General features: G+C 41.0%; 1 protein-coding gene across 1 annotated transcript in view; it reads left to right on the top strand.

Annotated features, from left to right (window-relative positions):
- Positions 1 to 19,259, top strand: part of RIN2 (Ras and Rab interactor 2) — a 223,719-nt gene that overhangs the window by 20,555 nt on the left and 183,905 nt on the right. The window lies entirely within an intron of this gene.

The following is a 19,259-nucleotide window of genomic DNA, read 5'->3' on the forward strand; positions in this document are numbered from 1 at the left end:
AATGCTCCAGAAGGGTTGGATTCTGAATGTGAGGAAGTTTTTTAAAGACATTAAACAATTAACTTGGCTTATATGTTTCTTTCTATGTGTTTCTGTTTATGTGTTTCTTTTCATGCCCAAGAGTGATATGCTTTTTAAAACTGTCTAATTAAGTTGAATAGAGCTTTTCTGATTAGAATAACATGAAAATGTAAGTTCCCACTGTGTTGAGAACTTCATCCATTTTATTCCATTTGGGGTCCCTGTACAGTTTTGTGAATTAAGTACCATGGTCTCCATTTTGTAGATAGGTAAACTAAGGCTCTGAAAAGTTAAGTGAACTTATCCCAAGTTGCAAAATTAGTAAGTGGTGCCAGAGCCAGGATTGCATACAGGAGCAGCAGATTGTAAAGCTCATCAGGGACTTTCCAGGACAAATCCCAAACGTGGCAGATGCTGGGCAGGGAGACCAGAGACCCAGGAAATATCCAGACTGGAGGCCAGTGTTTGGGCCACACCTAGCAATGCAGTGTGTGTGCTGTGGACATTTAGAGGAAGGGCATCTATTCAGAGAGGTGGGACCTCAGAGGACCCCTTGAGATGCAAGGGAAACTGAGGCTCAGAGAAGCCACAGGCATTGCCTGTTCGTGTCTGGGATTGTGTCTCAGGCCTCCTGACTTTTCTGTGACCCTAGGGGTTTCCCTTCTCCTCTCTTCACAGCCAAAGACCAGCAGTGGAGAATCTGGATCTTGGATTGAGGGAAAATTACAAAGTCAGAAGGTAGAAACAGCCAAAAGAAAATTATAAGTAACTTAAAAGAGAAAACCATGCCATGCAGCTGATCAGGTGAGGGTGCTAATGGGAATATTTTGGAGGATCCCTCCACTTGGATCACAGCCAAGCTGTAAAAGGAGACCTGGTGATTTTTTTTTTTTTTTTTTTTTTTTGCAATTCCAGGTCTAGAGAAGCAGTGTCTTGCCCAGGAGGACATTATAGCGAGGATCGGAGAGTCTTATTTCTGGCTTAATTCTCACTGAAATTCACTCAGTCCTAGTCAACAAATGCCGCATCCTGTGTGTCAGGCATCCAAAGCGCAGATAGAAATAACAATAATAGTGATAGTAATAATAATAGTAACAAGAGTTAATCTTTATTGAGTGTTACCACACACAGAGTATTACCAGGCATGCATTTAAGGGCTTTTCTTATTATACTGTGAAGGATTGTGATAGATTTGAAAAAAGAAAACAGTCCGCAAAATCAGATGCTGAAGAGCAGTGTTCAAGGAAACTCCCAGTTTGTTTTTTCAGATTTGTTTCTGAGTACAGCCTGGCCCACAGTTCATGGGTCAGTAGAACTGAACCTCAGACCGGTATAATTAACTTGCTCAGGATCCCAGGATTAAAAGACTTGGAAGCTGGGATTTGAGTAAGGAATGTAATCCCAAATTCCAGGACCCATGTTTCCTCCCAGGATGAAAACCATTCATTGTGGGCCACACTTGTCAGAACTGTAGCCAAGCAGGGAGGCTCAGAGAAGTGTTCTCAGACCCAAACATGAGAAATATGAGTATTTTTACATACCCAAACATTTAGAGATTTTCTAAAATAAAGTCTTCACTGGCGAGATAATCCAGCGACACCATACTCTCAAAAGTGAATTGTGGACAGAACTCAAGTGAATGTGATTGATTTGGTTTTTTATTGGTACCTCTAGGGAAAGAATGCACCAAATCTGAAGTCTGCTGAAGCATAACAAAACCAGCCCACTGTGGAAGCCAGGGTGTTTGTCCTAAAGAGGCAATGTTATGGCTTCTGTATTAGTAATTGTATCATTAGTAGATAACACCTTTTGTTTCTGATTATAAAGGTAATAGCCACTTGTATACAATTTGAACAATTTAGAAACATACAAAAACGAAAGGACAAAACACCAAAGCTCATTGATTGATTCTCTGGGCCCGAGTATAATGTGATTCAGAGCATGAATTGTTAATAGGAAAGATGTTTCTTGAGAAATGTCATCCATCACGCAGGTGGCTACATCACTTTAAAGCTACCTATGCCTAGAATTCTGTTAAAAGGAAAGCATTAAAATAGCCCAGACGCAGTCCTAACCTAGGGCTCTGGCGGAGACTGCTTCCCATAATGGTCATCAATTCGTGGCTTTGAAGAAGCATTGCCTCCCTGAAAATACTCTCACAAGGGGAGATGCTGCTTCATTCTCTGCTGGGATGTCACATGTCCTGCCGTGCTCAGAGCTCTGCATGTGATCTCTCTTACAGCAGAGCAGACCCAGTGTGAATGAGGGCTGTCACCACGAGGCCACCACGAATCAATGTGCTGTTAGGTGAGGTTTACAGTGCTCCAGGGGGTGGCAGGTGCTGAAACCAAAGGCCAGTGGGAAAGACAGTTTGGTGTGGTGACTAAGCATGTGTTCTAGAGTTGTGGTACCTCCACTTAACAGCTGGGGATCTCTAGGCAAATTAATTAACTAACTTCTCGGAGCCTCAGTTTCTTTGCATGTGAAGTGGGGATAAGAACAGCCCCTGCCACAAAGGAGAGTATCGAGAGAGTTATGCACTTCAGACTTCACTTTGATTGACATGTTCTTATGACCTGCCCATGCAATAAGGATGATAATAGGGGTCCTGAATAGGGCAGGGCCTTTGTTCATTTTATTTTACATTTGCTCCTGATAGGGAAGAGTGGCTGCAACTTGGTTAGATGGTTGCATTTCTTATGAGAGATGAGCCAATAAACCTCCAACATTCAGGAGCTTACCACAAAAATAAACGTCTAGCCAGTGTGGGTCTGGTGGTTCTCCTCCAGGTGGTGACGCAGGGAACCAGCCTGTTCCCACCTTGTAGCATGTCATCTGGAAGGCACAGTTTACAGGGTCATTGCAAAAGGGGAGAGGGGGCCGGGGATGGCAGGGGGTGGTTTTAAACGACATGTTGGAGGGTGGAATACATTGCTTTCCACCCATATGTAGCTAAACAGAACCCAGTTACATGGGTGATTCCCAAATGCAAGAACCTCCAAAATAAAAGGCACATAGGGAGGCTTGGTGACCTCTACCACAGGGACTGCTATGTTATAAGTAGTGATGTAGAAATTGCTTATTATATCATTGCCAAGAGAGAACATTGATCATGATTTTGATTAGGTGACTTTCTGGAGGTTAGGAAAAGTGGCATCCTGGCTTTGGGGATCTGTTTTTTTTTTTTTTTTTTTTAATTAACATTTATTCGTTTTTGAAAGACAGAGCACCAGTGGGGGAGGGGCAGAGACAGAGGGAGACACAGAATCTGAAGCAGGCTCCAGGCTCTGAGCTGACAGCACAGAGCCTGATGCGGGACTCGAACTCATGAACCACGAGATCATGACCTGACCCGAAGTTGGATGCTTAACCGACTCAACCACCCAGTTACCCTTGGGATCTGTTTAAACAGCAGTAAGGTTACAACACCCTGGTCATCTCACATCTATCTGCATACCCTTCACTGTGCTTTTAGCAGAGGCAGATGACTACAGAAGATGATGTGCTGTTTTGTTTTGTTTTGTTTTTTCTAGGTACTCATCTACAGCCAATCTTCCTTAACTCTGTGCTCACACTTAGAATGCTACTTACAGTTAAAACATATTCACTAAAGGTTATTGCTGACCCAGATCATCAAAGACAGGTTATGTTTCTCCTGATAGGCTGGTTTCTAAGGTAGGGCGATAGAACACATTTTTTTAAGCTTATTTATTTTGAGTGAGAGAGAGAGGGAGAGAGAGAATCCCAAGCAGGCTCTGCACCACTAGTGCAGAACCAAACATGGGGCTTGAACTCATGAACCGTGAGATCATGACCTGAGCCGAAACCAACAGTCAGACGCTTAACTGACTGAGCCACCCAGATGCCCTGATAGAACACACTTTAAATAAAGCCCTAGGGTACCTGGGAGGTTCAGTCAGTTAAGCGTTCTCTCTTGACTTCAGCTCAAGGGTCATGGTCTCAAGGTCATGGGATTGAGTCCTACATTGGACTCCGAACTGGGTGTGGAGCCTTCTTGGGATTCTCTCTCTCCCTCTTTCTTAAAATAAAATAAAATAAAATAAAATAAAATAAAATAAAATAAAATAAAATAAAGCAAGCCCTGTAAAAAACTTGTTTGATTCTTGAGGTTTTAATGCTTAAATGGTTAGCCATTCTTTATCTGGCCTCTGCATATGACCAGAACCCATAGGCCCACATAAGACAAAATAGATATCTACAGGAGAATTATTCATAAAATATCCCATCACACCAGATTGGCTCATCTTTCTCACTAAACATCTTGAGGAAGGGTCCAGATGGAGCCTGCCTGTTCCTTGCCATGGGCCCAGCACCTAATCCAATGCCAGGCATGAAATGTGTATTTTAAAATGGTGATTATATAAAATAATGGAGTTTAAAAATAGCTGTTAATTTGGTTAACTGATCTCTCTAAGAATTCAAAAAAGCAGTGATCCCACTGTAAATATTTATATTTTTCTCCTGCATCCTAAATACTTCCCTGGTTTGTAGTAGGGATGAGCTTTGCCTGGCTTCTTCTAAAACATGACCCAGGTTGGCCACTCTTGTCTTAATCATTAAGGTGGGCCCCAGCTGGTGCAGAGGTGCATTTCCTTCATGGCCACCCAACAAGTATTTCATAAGACCTGCCACATGCATGGCTGCTGGGATGGAAGCTTCCAGGGCTGTCACAGGAGGGAAGCCTGGAATGCCCCCCTAGCTTTGTGACAAGGTGAGGGGATGAGAAGATAACCTTAAATCATTCCCACCCCTCCACGTATGACCACTACTTCTGTGTGCAACCTCACCATGAATTCACAGCTAAAGGTCGCCTGGGTGGCTCAGTTGTTTAAGTGTCCAACTCTTTATCTCTGCTCAGGTCATGATCTCACAGTTCATGGGATTGAGCCCTGCATTGAGTTCTGTGCTGACATCATGGAGCCTGCTTGGGATTTTGTCTCTCCTTCTCTCTGCCTCTCCCCTAGTCACTCTCTTGGTCTCTCTCTCTCTCAATAATAAATTTAAAAAAATCACAGCAAAGAGGCTGCAGTGCTTCAGTGTTCAGTAGTCTAGAACTCCCATGGTAGCAAAAGGGGGATGGGATTTTACAGAATTCAACTCATCCTGTGTCATAGACTCTGGGTCTAAAGTTCTCTCTTGTCTAGCAAAACAGTGGGGTGCGGGATTGAAAGCAAGAGATGGCTAATGTCTGCAAAAAGATGAGCCCTGAATAAGGGTCCTTGCCCCATTTTTATTAGGATCAGAAAGCTTATAAACATGGCGATGGGCATGCACAAAGGGGCGATGAATCTGTGAACATTAACTTGTGGATGGGAGGGAAAGGGGGTCTTGAGGATATTCGGGGTTAAAGGTTTTGGTTAATACAAAACAAAATCTGGGCACTGGGCAGTCAGGAAGAAGGTTGTTTACAGCAGACATGAGGAAGCACCTCTGTTTATCTTAGCTAGCCTAGGGGATGAGACGGACGGGGAATAACCTGAGGGTTGACAAGGCACCCTTTCTTTTGCTAACCACCTCTGCTCTGGGCTGCTTTGCCTGTATAGTCCATAGTCCAATTCACCAGTTTACCTAACCTGGCCCTATCCTCCCGTGAAAGCAGCTTTTCTGCTACAGTACTAAATTGGGGGTGCTTCCCCCTGAATATCTAATCTTGTGTATTTCATATACCTATGTATTGGGCACCTTTGCGCCTATTCCTATTTTAGACCTTTGCCTCTCCCTCTCTATTTTGGGGGTTCTTCACCCCCTCTCTATTTTGGGGTGCCTTTGCACCTCCCTATTCCTGGCACCGTGTGCCTCCCTATTCTTGGGGTGCCTTTGCACCCCCCTATTCTTGGGATGCCAGTCCGGTTTACCCAAACTCAGGTGTGAGCATGTTATGGCTTTGTATTTCTTTATGCCTTGTTAACCCATTGGTGTAAGCCTGGGGAATTCCTAAACTTATCCCCCACAATCGTGGTGGTCTTATTTCTTTATCACATCATGAAACAACAAGTTATAGCAGAGTTATATCAGAGTAAGAGTTAAACCTTCCCACTTCCTTCCTGTTTAACAGGGTTTACAATAGTGTGGTTTCCTCAAACTGAATTCCAACTCGTTCATTCATCCTCAAATATTTACAGAGACGTTATTATGTACACAGGTTTGGCCATGGAATGCAGAGGGGCCACCTCACCACTGTCCCTTTAAATAATTGGCCATGGCCACATCAGTGGTCCTGGGGACGAGGAGTACTCCAGGCTGTGCCCTGCACACTCCCACTAGGACCTTCTTCTGTGCATCCCTGGACTCTTACACCCAAGACCCTTCTCCTTACTCTGTTTGGATCAGCGACCCGGTCTGGGGCTGTCTTCCTGGCTCTGAACCGTCTTATGTGGAGGCTCTGAGAGCCTGGAGAAGACAACCAAGCTAGGGGCCTGTCTCAGTCTGGGTTCCCCTAGAAGCAGGCCCTGAGCAAAGATTCAAATGTAAGTAGTTTGTTTGGGGGGTGGCCCTGGGAAGCACTGGTAGGGGAGTAGGGAGGTGAGTTGGGAGGGAGGCAGCTGATGGAGGGTGCATTATCAATCAAATCAGCCCTGTGGATAAGAACGTAACCTTGCCAGAGCATGAACTCTGACTCAGTTGTCCTGCCCATTAGGTGGGGTGGAGGCGGCTGAATCTTCCTAGCCAACTCTCAGAAGTCATAGATGAGGACTGTTGGGGCATGGGGAGATTAATTCCCAGCACTTCAGGCTTGCTCTGCTCCTAGGAAGAGTCTGCTCCCATAGCCAGAGCAATCTTCGGCCAGAGCAGGCACAGGTGGCCTCTACTGTCTACCACAGGGGCCTGCAGTGAAAAGCCAGATGGATCTGATTAAAGCTGGCACCTGGAGCCAGGAAAACTCTGCTAGAACTCAGCGAATTACCTGCATTGCAAATGGGAAAGTCTCAAGGCACTTAAAACACAAGTACAGCTTTTCTAGTGACTTATACTACCTACAGTTTCATTCTGGATGGCAGGTGCTGTCAAGAGCTCTACCCTTTGCCAATATAGTTGGGGCAGGTTTGGCTGTTTTGGTGATGGCTGATGATATATAAGAATAAGAATTAGCTTTGGGTATGTATTAGGTCATCAGAAAGTATTTTAAACAATCAGTTTTGTGTGTGTTAATTTTTTGCTTGCTTGTTAGTTATTACAAAGTTCCTTGTTTACAAAATTATATATAGCATTGTGCTGAGACATTCCTGTATGGTGAAGAGTAATCAGGTTTGGGTAAAGTGGATATATTTAATGCAGTAAATGGTATTATCATGTAAACATAAGGGCGCCTGGGTGGTTCAGTCGGTTGAGCGTTGACTTCGGCTCAGGTCATGATCTCACAGTTCATAAGTTCGAGCCCCGCATCAGGCTCCGTGCTGACAGCTCAGAGCCTGAAGCTTGCTTCGGATTCTGTGTCTTCCTCTCTCTCTACCCCTCCCCCACTTGTGCGTGTGCACTGTCTCTCTCTCTCTTTCTCTCTCAAAAATAAATGAACATTAAAAAATTTAAAAAAAAAATAGAGCTCTGAGTTGCAGTAGAATAATGGTGATTGCCTAGATCCAAATCACTTCGAATAACTTCTTCCCCAAATCACTCAAATCAATAAACAGAGCAAATAAAAGCAAAAAGAAGCACATGCATTCAATATTACTGGGAGACATCATTCTACAAACTTCAAGTTCCCTGTAAGGAGCGACAAACACCCAGGTCCAGCGAGGCTGCTCTGGAGCCCACCCGTGTCAGGAGTGCTGGGCAGACAGCAGAGAACAAGTGGGGAAGAGGACAAGAGATGGGAGAGCCTGCGGTGACACAGCCCAGGCAACATCACCCCTAGAAAGTCAAGCCCCATCCCAACTGGAAATACTTGAATGCCTGTAGGACCCGCAGTGATAGTCTTGGGAATGATGAGGCTTCAGGACAGAAGGAGGGACCTTGGAAGGGCACTTACCCCTTGGACACCGGGAGATGTGGAGAAAGAAAAGCGAAAGGGGTAAAATTAAGAACTTGTAGAGATAAAAGAATCACAAAATCAAAGGAGACCCTCTTGTCCCCTCTCTGAAAAGCAGCACTATTCACCAAGGAGAGTGCACTTCACTAAGTCAACAGCAGAGGGTGTGTTTGAATCAAGAAACCTAGTTAGCCACCCCAAGCCCAGTCTCTTGTCTGCATCAACTCATTGCTGGTCCAGAAAAGAAAATATTGTAGGAGGAGCGGAAAGCAGCAGACAACTGGCAAGCAAAGCTGCGGTCAGAAGAAAACCGTTTGAGAATCAAAACATTCCAGGGGATGAATGTTCTTACCCCCACCCCCCAAACACACACACACACACACACACACACACACACACACACACCCTGCCCCAAAGCAGAAGAAAAAACAATAGTTTCCAACATTAATTATACTAAGATTAAGCATTTTCACATACATACATACATACATACATACATACATATGCAATACATATACTAATATATATTTACATGTATATATGTGTATATGTATACACCCCAAACCAAGAATTCCAAAAATCAGAACTAAAATGGACAAAACCCTGGAAGATATGGCATGGGAGTTGGCTAAACTTGGGAGAGGAGATGAAGATTTTCAATTTGCAGATGCTAATTGGACAGCAGACTGGCTGATAACCTGGCATCTTTTGCAAGTTGCCTTTTCCATCCATGGTTCTTTCTTTTCCTGAGCTCCAGGCCAAAGCAAGTATTCCTTGCCCATAATTGTACTCTTTTGCAATGGGAAACATTTTGTGAGGCCAGTCTTGTTGAGAGTTTTAACTTTTCAAGTTCTCCATTAAATACAACTCTAGGAAATACCCAAATACTTTCCCAGGGCAAGTCAAGTGGTACTTGTTAAGTAGATAAAACATTCCAAGGAGAGCTTCTTCTGCCTTGATAAAATGTCAGATTTTCAGAGATAACAGGCTTTTCAGAGATATTTGCAAGTTGCAATGAATGACCACAATAAAATAAGCCATATTTTATAGTTCACAAAGTAATTTCTATATATTATGTTTATCTTTAAAGTTGCATGTTTAAATAGATGTGATAGTTTCTTCCCCTCTTCTGTGTAACCAGAAGTGGCTTAGAAATGCTTTCCCTTGGTTTATATATCTGAAACATGAGAATGGCATGGGCTCCCTCATATGTGACATTTGCAGTACATGGCTAACTTGGGACTGTGGGACAGATTGTATTTTTCCAAAGACGGCTACATCATTGCCCAAATTCATGTGTTAGCTCCCCATCAAGAGAGAAATCTAATCCCTTCCCTATGTATCTGGATACATTTGTGTCTCACTTGTAACAATAGAATGTGGCAGAAAAAAAATACTACCTTACTTCTGAGGATAATTTGGAAGAGGTAACAGAGTTTCAACTTTGCTTTCTGGAACATTCTTGTTGGAGCCCTGAGCTGCCATATAAGCAGTTATACCTGTCCAAGGCCACCACGCTGTGAGGAAGCCCAAAGTAGTCCGTGAGAAGAGACTGAATAGTCTGGAACTATAGGAAGTTAGAGAAAGATCCCCTGCCAGTCTCCAAATGTGCCAGCTGTGCATCCTCCTCCTCCTCCCCTCCCCCCGCCCCAGGCTCTTTGTTCCAGCTCCAGCTAACATCTGGCTGCAACCACATTCAGGACTCTCAGCCAGAACTACCCAGCCAAACCCTTCCTGAATTCCAGACCCTCAGAAACCAAAAAGATAATAAAATGATTATAGTTTTAAGTCACTATGTCTTGTGGTGATTTATTATGATGTAGTTAAATAACTAGAATGAATGAAGCCTCAATATATAAGGAATAAGGATTCTTTGTATGCCTAATACCTTTTGCAGTAGTTTTGTTTTGGATAATTTTTAAAGAAACAGTTGATAGAACAGAACGTGTCTCTTTTGAGAAGAATTATGTACCTCTCTAGATTGAGCGTATAAACTAACGTTTCCACTGGGAAACAGTTGAGTTATTTTCGGGTAATTTTCTTTCGTAGTTGCAGAGCTTTACCTATTGCTTTTGGCAAAAGTAAGTGATGGGACAGAATGCTGGAGAACTGTTTACTTTGTTCTTAAATGGGATAAAGCTTTAAAAACGCAGAAATTAAGAACATGGCTGCTATTTTCAAGGCCTTCTGAGGAAGTCCATGAAGTTCAGTAGCTTCCCTGTTGGCTATATAGTGAAGAAATGTGTCCAATGGTCTAGGCCGTAATTAAGAGAAGTGACCTCAAACAAAGAGTTGGGCAAGAAGATTTGATTCCTAATGGCATAGTGGCTATGTTATGGAGTCAGACTGCCTGCCTTGGTTGCTGGCTCCCTTGCATAATGGGAGCGTGACCATGGATTAGTAAATCCATTTCACTATGCTCTCATTGCTTCATCTGTTGTTACAAAAGTTGTCACAAGATTGAGTGATAATACCTGGGAATGGCTTAATACAATGTCAAGCATGTAGAGATTATTCAGTGCTGTCAGGATTTTAAGCTCAAGATCCAGAGACCTAGATCTAGTAAAAGGGAGGATAAAACACAGGAACTAAGAACCATCCAGAGATTAAAGTGTCTGACTCAGATGTGTGGTTAGTGGCTGTCCAAGGTGATTGTCTTCCCCAAATAGAGAGGGGACAGTTCTTCAGTCAACAGAGTACTATGCTCCCTTCCTGAAATGTCCAAATAAGTTATCAAGATTCCTTTGTAGAATTTAACATCTAAATTTAAAATACTGAAAGCAAACTAGGATTAAAAGGCAACTGCCTTACTCTGATATATGTTATGTACCAGCCACATTTAATGGTAGAATCCTGATGCTTTCACTCTGGCGTAAGGAACAAGACAAGGATGCCCTACCCATAGTCACTCCCATCTTATATCACGTGTCATCCTATCACTTATTCCACATTGTCCTGGCTATTTTACCAGACATTAAGGCAAGGAAAAAGAAATGAAAATTATTAAAATTAGAAAATAACAATTAAAAGTGTCTCATTCAGAGATTAATATACTAGTAACAATTAGAAAAGTTAAAAAATATACATGGTTTACCATATAAAAATACCATAAAAAATACCTAGGAAAAAATTAACAGCAGGTGTGCAAGAATGCCACACCAAAAAGTACCAAACATTGGGAGAAATTAATTAAGATCTTAAAAAATAGAAGCATGCACCCTGTTCATGGATTGGAATACTCAATATTTTAAAGATATCATTTGTCCCTTAAATGACTTATAGATTCTTTGAAATTCCAATTAGAGTCCCAGTGTTTTGTCCTGTATAAGTTGACAAGTTGATTACAAAATTTAAATGGGAATGAAAACTAATTATAATATCCAAGGCAATATTTAAGAATCACAACAAATCTGGAAGTTTCATACTAGTTTTAAGACTTGCTCTAAAGCTAAATAATTGATATTGTAGCATTGAAAAAAGGATAATCTAATAATAGATCAATGGATAAGGAATGAGAATCCAGAGACAGACCTACAGATATACACTCACTTGACTTACACGGAAGGCTACCCTACAATTAAAAGGAAGAGAGGAGAGTCTTTTCCATAGCTGATACTAGGTCAGTTGTATATTTGTAAGGAAAAAAAAATTAAACTTGATCCCCGTGTCATACACAAAAATTATTTCAAGATGAACCATGGACTTAAATGTTAAAACTAAAACTATTAATATTCTAGAAGAAAACAAGAATATCTTTGGGATCTTGTAGTATGCAAAAAGTTTTAAAAACAGAACTGGTAATAAATGAAAAAGCTAGATAAATTTGACGGAATAAAAATTAAGAATTTTATTGATCCAAAGATGCTCTTAAAAGAATTAAAAAAGCAAGCCACAAACTTTGAAAAGATATTTGCAATATCTTTTGCATATGCATCCAACCAAGGACTCACATTCAGAAGTGTGTATATATCAGGCAACCCACTTTAAGAATGGACAAGAGACTTGAGCAGACACTTTATAAAGGAGGGCATTACCATGGTTACCAAATACATGATAATATGATGTTCAACCATAGATGGCCTCATCTCTAGCAAAAGCTGTTCTCACCAGAGAAATTAAAATTAATAGCACAATAGTATATCGTGATACACCCCACCAAGATGGCTAAAATGAAAATGACTGACAGCATACAAAGTGTTAATGAAGATGTAGAGAAATTGTAACTCTCTTACATTGCTGGAGAAAATATATATTGGCACAAGATTTTGGAAAAAAATGGCTGTATTGATTAAAGCAAAATATATATATGTCCTATGACACAGAGATTACACTGTACAGATTACCCAACAGAAATGAGTGCTTATGTCCACATGTACAAGACTGTTTATAACAGCTTTATTCATAATAGCCAAAAGCTGGAAACTTCCATTGTCTACATAATGATGGGAAACGATGAGCTACTCACACATAACATCATGGATGAATCTCATGGACATAATGTTGACTTAAAGAAATCAAAGAGTACATATTGCATGCTTCTGTTTATATAAAGTTCAAAAACAGGCTAATCTAATCTATGCCACAAGTCAAAACAGTGATTATTCTTTGGGCTTATTGAATAGGGAAGGTTTGAGAGAACCTTCTGGAATGGTGTGAAAAATAATCAACCTTAACAGTAGTGCACTTTACTATATATAAGCTATGCCTCAATAATGTTTCCTCTTCCTTGTCTTTTGTTATGTGACAGTCTTTGAATTTCTTCCTACTCTTTTATGATGTTTCTGTCCGCACTAGCTTCTTTTGTCTCATTCTGTACCAGATTCTTTTCCAGTTCACTTATTTTCTCTTGCTGCAATCTGTGTCTTGGGCATCCTACTTGTAGCTTCACCTGTCTGCTCTCTGTAAGTGACCCTTACCCATGCATCTGTTGCTCCAATCTGCCTCTTCCTATGGGGTCATAGGACTGATGGGGACATCTGTTATCGAGCTCTCCACCATATTGTTCAGCCCCCTCACTAGCATCCTCTGGAGCTGTTGTATAGTCTAAGCTTTAGTTTCCTTAAGGATGAGGAAATCACCCCATCCCAAAGTGCTGGCCAGGGAGTCCTTACCTTGACTTGGAATGAGCTTTCCCCTAGTATCTGTCCTTTGGTTCCTAGATCTACCACTTTGCTGTTGCTGGTCACGTCTGATTCCTCTTTCACATGACTGAAGAAGTCTTTCCTGCTTTTCCTTTTCTTCATGTCACACATTCAAAGCTCCTTCAAGCTTTTCCCCCAAGCCATGGCCACACATTTCATTTCTCTCCCCTTCTGGAGAGGCCCCAATTTTGTCACCGAAGTGTGGTACCCCGAATTAAATAGAAGACTTCAGCGTGACCTGGCTTCTTGAGACCATTACCTCCTTCATTGTGGATACTCTTTTCTGGACATAGAGTTATCCATTTATCTGTGTTAGTGCTATAACTGCCTGTTGGATTTCTTAATCAGGATCTTCCCCAAAACCTCAGACTCATCTCATCCAAAAATGAAATAATCATACACCTACTCACAGCAGCAATTCCTCTATCTTAATAAGCCCAGCAAGTCAGGTTGCTTCCTTCCCACATAGGCAATTTGACCTTGGCTTTATCAATCACAAGGGCAGCTGTCATACCACTTCCATATATTCTGTATTTGCATATGTGGGTTGGGGGAGGGGACTGTTTGTCCTGATGGAGATTATGCATTTAGCCCTATTCACTTTTCAATTAGTGTTGGACTTCTCCACTTAGACTCAACTTATCCAAACATAAAAAAAATCATCCACCTGCCCGCACCAGCCCCTTCTCCTGACTTCCTCATCTTCTTGGTGTCCATAATGGATGCTTCCTCCTTGTATCTGGTGTAAGAGCTCTTGTGTCTGACATCTTCTTTCTGAGCAAGGTTATAGTTCCCTAGCTCAGCTCTTCATTAACTTCCCTAAGTTATCCTTCCACCTCCAGCACCCCTCCCCCAGACAGATTTCAGTGGCTCCCATCATACAATGGCAGCCCTCCCCTGAGTTCATCCCTTTCTCCTCCAAGGCCAGCCAGTATTCTCATGCCTCTGCCTTGGCACGTCTGCTTTTAGCCAGGTGGTTCTGTATAAACTAAATGCCTTGTCTCGTGCTCCCCTAGTTGAACCTGCACCCATCTTTGCCTCCCCTTCAGATGCTTACATCTAAAAACAGGACCCTGTTTGTGTCCCTACAGTGTCCATCTTAGTTAGACCTGGAACAAAATCCAGCAAATGTTTGTAAAATTGAATAAACACATGAATTACTTACCCCTTTCTTTAATTGGCAGAATAGAAATAGAAAGTGGTTGAAAAATCACTACAGATAGATATATGTTCCTAGAAATACTAGTCATTTCTGAAAATAAGGGGTTTCCAAAATAGTGAACATATTCATGAGAAAATTATTCAAAATAATCTTGTGGATCTTATTTCATTTAATCAAATGTATTTTTCATATTAGTACTACTTTATGTTCATCAATATTGTTATTTTTTTAAATTTAAATCCAAGTTAGTTACCGTACAGTGTAGTATTGGTTTCAGGATTAGAACCCAGTGATTCATCTCTTACATGTGACACCCAGTACTCATCCCAACAAGTGTCCCCTTAATGCCCATCACCCATTTAGCCCACCCACCTCCCTCCATCAACCCTCAGTTCTCTGTATTTAAGAGTCTCTTATGGTTTGTCTAATCAAATGTATTTAAATTTTTTTAATGTTTCTTTTTTTTTTTTGAGAGAGAGAGAGAGACAGAGACAGTGTGAACGGGGTGGGGGAGGGGCAGAGAGAGAGAGAGAGGGAGACACAGAATCTGAAGCAGGCTCCAGGCTCAGAGCTGTCAGCACAGAGCCCAAAGTGGGGCTCGAACTCACAAAATGTGAGAGAATGACCTGAGCTGAAGTCTTAACTGACTGAGCCACCCAGGAGTTCCTAATCAAATGTATTTAAACAAAGGTCAAAGAATTTAATTTGGAGATCCCGTGCTAAGGTTTAGATTGTTGAAGGTCAATAAATTCTGTAGCTTGTCCTTTGAAAGAAAACATTGCAGAGAAAAAAATGGTCAAACTGGAGAGAAGGTATGCCTCACGCTTGGATGTGAGTACGCTGAAGTGAGGAAAACTTCATAAGGACCCGGCAACCTGGCTTCTGAGGGAAAAATCCAGATTATTGGTTAAGGAAAATTAACCAGTATGTCCATTTTGAAGTGATCTGAGGTAACCTAAATTTTCTCCATAACACAAAAATCTTTGTGAGGAGAATGAAAAATAAATCAAATTGAATCCTTGTTTTTCATAGGTACTATATTTTTCTATTACCAAAAAAATATTTCTTTGAATATTGATGTTCCTAGAACTGTTACCAGGAGATGTTTTGTTGGGAAATGTTACTATTTTCATGCAAATACCAGCATTTGGAATGACTTATCAGTACAATTAGGGGTCTTTAGTCTGCTTTTATTGTGCCCTTTTCAGACAACAAATGGGGAAGGGATGAGAAGTCTTCGAAACTTACTAGAAATGTTGAAGTTTTAGAATTACCCCTAATTACTATAGTAATTCCTTCTCTCCCACCCCTATCAGTTTTTTTCTCAGGCACTGTTCTATGGTGGGGGTAGGTGGAGGGAGGATCTCTTTTAGAACGAGACCAGAGCAGAGGACAGGGTCAGCTTGACAGTATGAGCTGAAAGAGAGAGCAACTACTGTTTGTAGAGGAACCGCCCTGGGAAGGTCTTCAGAGGTTTACCCCACCAGAGGGGAGACCAGACTTCCAGCTAGTCTCTTGTTTTGCTTTTAAATTCCACCTGTCAGTAATGGCCATCCACATCCATATACCCAGTTCTTTTGTCAACAGCAAGATTTACATTTGTAAACAGCGTGAGAGGAGTGTACGATGTGTTTAAATACATAATATGCTGTACATTAATCAAATATTGACAGGTTCCAAAGTGTTATTTGCCATGAAGATTTAAATGAGCAAAATTCTTCTTGGTCTTCAGGGAGAATCATGTGGATCACACACATTAATAATAGTTATAATACAATGCAGTAATCCATACACTGAAAAAGGTATATAAATTAAGATGCATTAGCTAAGGGCAGTAAGGATTCCAGGGAGTGAGGGATACATGTGTTCAGGAACTCAGAGCGGACTTAGGGCATGATGGCAAGGACCACCAGGTGGGGCAGTGGTGATTGATGAAGCAAAGATGAATCTGGGCTTTGCCACGGACAAGCTGATGGTGCACACCATGAGCACGAGCTATAAAATGAGAATCAAATGCTGTCCATTTCAGAAAGCAGCTATAATGGCTTAAGAAAGTCACATGAAATGTACTTAACACGATGCCTTGCATGTAATCAATTCTTAATAAATGTCAGCAGTTGCCTGCTATATAGTTCGAGATGGATTTAAAGGATGGGCAGGATTATAGCCAAGAGGTGGCAGTAGAGGGTAAGGCGTTTAGGCTGAGCAGCCACTGTGTGTGTGTGTGTGTGTGTGTGTGTGTGTGTGTGTGTGTGTGTGTGTGTGTGTTGCACACCAGCCACGGGGAAGGGGATATCCATGTGGTGTGGTGACCCGTAAGGCGTTGAGGGCTATTCCATAAGGAAATGCTGTTCAGTAGTGAACCACATATGTCATTTTAAGTTTTCTAGTAGTTTTGTTTTAAAATGCTCTTAAAAATGAGGTAAAATTAATTTTAATAATGTAATAAATTCAATATGTCCATTTCAACATGTGAACAATGTAAAGATTTTTTAATGAAGTGATTTACATTTTTTTAACTAAGTCTTCAAAACCTGGTGGATATTTTCTACTTACAGCACAACTCAATTCAGACTCCCCACATTTCAAGCCATAAGTAGTCATGTAGGGCTATTGGCAGCTGTATTAGACATCCCAGCCATACAGAGTCTTATTCTGATAATAGCAGCACAGTTTTCTTTGAGCTCTTTCTTTCTGTCCTTCCCCCTAAAGAAATAGATGACAGTGCCTATCTCTGACACAGTTACTTTAAAGGAAATGGAAAAGAGAGAGAAAACATGCTCCAGGTCACCATCTTTCACAGCTGGCCTAATCCTGAGATATTGACTTATGTTAAAGAATGTTGGGAGATACTGGAACATAACCTTCCAGATCATATTCACATAGAGGCTCTAGAAATCTTGTAACAAAGAAACCTGTTTTACTTTGTGTAACTCCACATTTCCCAATTCATTAGGATTATGGAACAATGTTTTCTTTTAACACTTAACTAACTTTGGTAACATTGATTGGCAGCCTGTTTTCTTCAATCTGCTTTTACCTTGAGGGTTTCAGTTTTTAAATATTTTATAAGGGCTTTAGAGCTTCCGATGAGTATTTCCCACAGTGCAATCACACCTAATAGATGCTTCATCTATATTTGTTTAATTAACAAATAGTTGTGATCAAGACACTTCCTCACAAATTTAGCTTTTCTCCACAGAGAAATGAGATTAAAAAAAAATTTAAGATGATTTAAAGTTGTCAAGGTGAGAAACACTTTAGTATTCCCTCGAGAAAGTCTGGTTTGCTAGGCAACCAATGCAAGTTTGAAATGAATTTGCATTTGTCTTAGGAACACCACCATGTTGAAGTTCAATAACCAAGTGAAAACAGATACCCTTTGCTGAGGAAATGCCTCTTATGTGCATACTCTGTAAAACCAACACAGCAATGCTGGGACAGCTTCCCAGATCCTTCCAGCTGCTTCGCTCCGACTGATGGGAAGCCTGAGTCAGCCTGCTGCTCTTTTTAATGTGCAGTTACATTTTTCTTACATAAAAATGATCTTTATGTAGCTGGTGTTTTACGTTTCTGTATGTAGGATTTTATAACATGTCATATAAGTCCACTGTTCATTCAGTTTAATATTTATACTTCCAAGATTTTTTTGGGCTTGGTAAGTTAATTGTATTTTTCTAAGTTCAAAACCCCTTCGGAAGCTGGCTAATAGCATTTTGCCTGGTGGGTTTTTTTCCCCTCAGGGGCTCAAAAAACATCTTAAGCACTTAGGGCTGCTGCTGCAGCAACATTAGTGAAAACTGAATATTGGCAGCAATACTTAATTCTATTTTGCCCATGTAGTAAGAGCACCAGCCACCTAAAACTCTAGTCTGATGTAAGAAGCACGGTAACTATTAAGATACGGTAGTGACAACATATCCCCTTCTCCAGATGGCCAGATATGTTTTTCAGCCTCCCTGGTGTATTATTTTGTTAAATCAAAATTAGAAATAGATGCCAGAATGCTAGAACAACAGTATTAATGCAAATACTACTTCAGGCTCCATATTGTGTGATGCACCGTGGTGCATGAGCAAAGGAAGAATTAAGACCAGCAGCCCTGAGCTACACACATTGAAGCAACATAATAATTGAGCCCAAAGAACTGTAAATTTGGGGGTCCACAATGCAACTGTTTTAAGATTTTTCAAATAGATGAATACACAGGCATATGTGCATACTGGAGAGAATGTACGTATGAGTGTGACCTTTCCTGTTTTGTCAAATGAAAGATTTGGATTATAAAATCCAAAATTATAATTTGAAATATAACTTTCAAAATGGGCATCTGTAAATATGGACTTATTCTTAGGGCTTCACACATCCTCTTTGGGAAATTCTGAAATATATCTTTATCCTGAGGACAGCGTTTACTAGTTAAATATTCTGGATCATCTAAGGGATTGTGAAGTCGGAATTTGGGGCACATCCAGCCTTGTTTTAAGACAAGTTTAAAATACAAGTGAGTGGAATAGAAAACATCAGAATGTAAGAGCTAAGTATTGTTTTATAAAATGTTTGTTTCTGTTTTGTATGTATGTGTATGGTATAAGTCATGATGTGAAATGTATTTATTACTATGGGCAAAAGTCAAAAGAGTTTGAAAGCCATTAATTGCTAGATCACTGGTCCTTAACCTTCACTGCCCATTGTAATTTCCCAGTGAACTTTGAAAATAGGGCTGCATAGGTCCAATCCTCAGGTATTCTGTCATTGATTTGGGGTGTGACCAAAGCATGTTTGAGACTTCTTAGATGTGTAGCTGGGGACAAGAGCCTTGGAAGAGCCAAGCCTTCTAGCCAAGTTCTGTCAAATAATTCCACTGCCTGCCTTTGGGTTTGCATTTATTTAATTTGCCTTGGGACCAAGTTGTCCTACAAATTGGAATTGTGGCAGAGTACGGTGA

The sequence above is a fragment of the Panthera leo genome, chromosome A3 (genome assembly GCF_018350215.1).
Source record: "Panthera leo isolate Ple1 chromosome A3, P.leo_Ple1_pat1.1, whole genome shotgun sequence".
In the NCBI taxonomy this organism is placed as follows: domain Eukaryota; kingdom Metazoa; phylum Chordata; class Mammalia; order Carnivora; family Felidae; genus Panthera; species Panthera leo.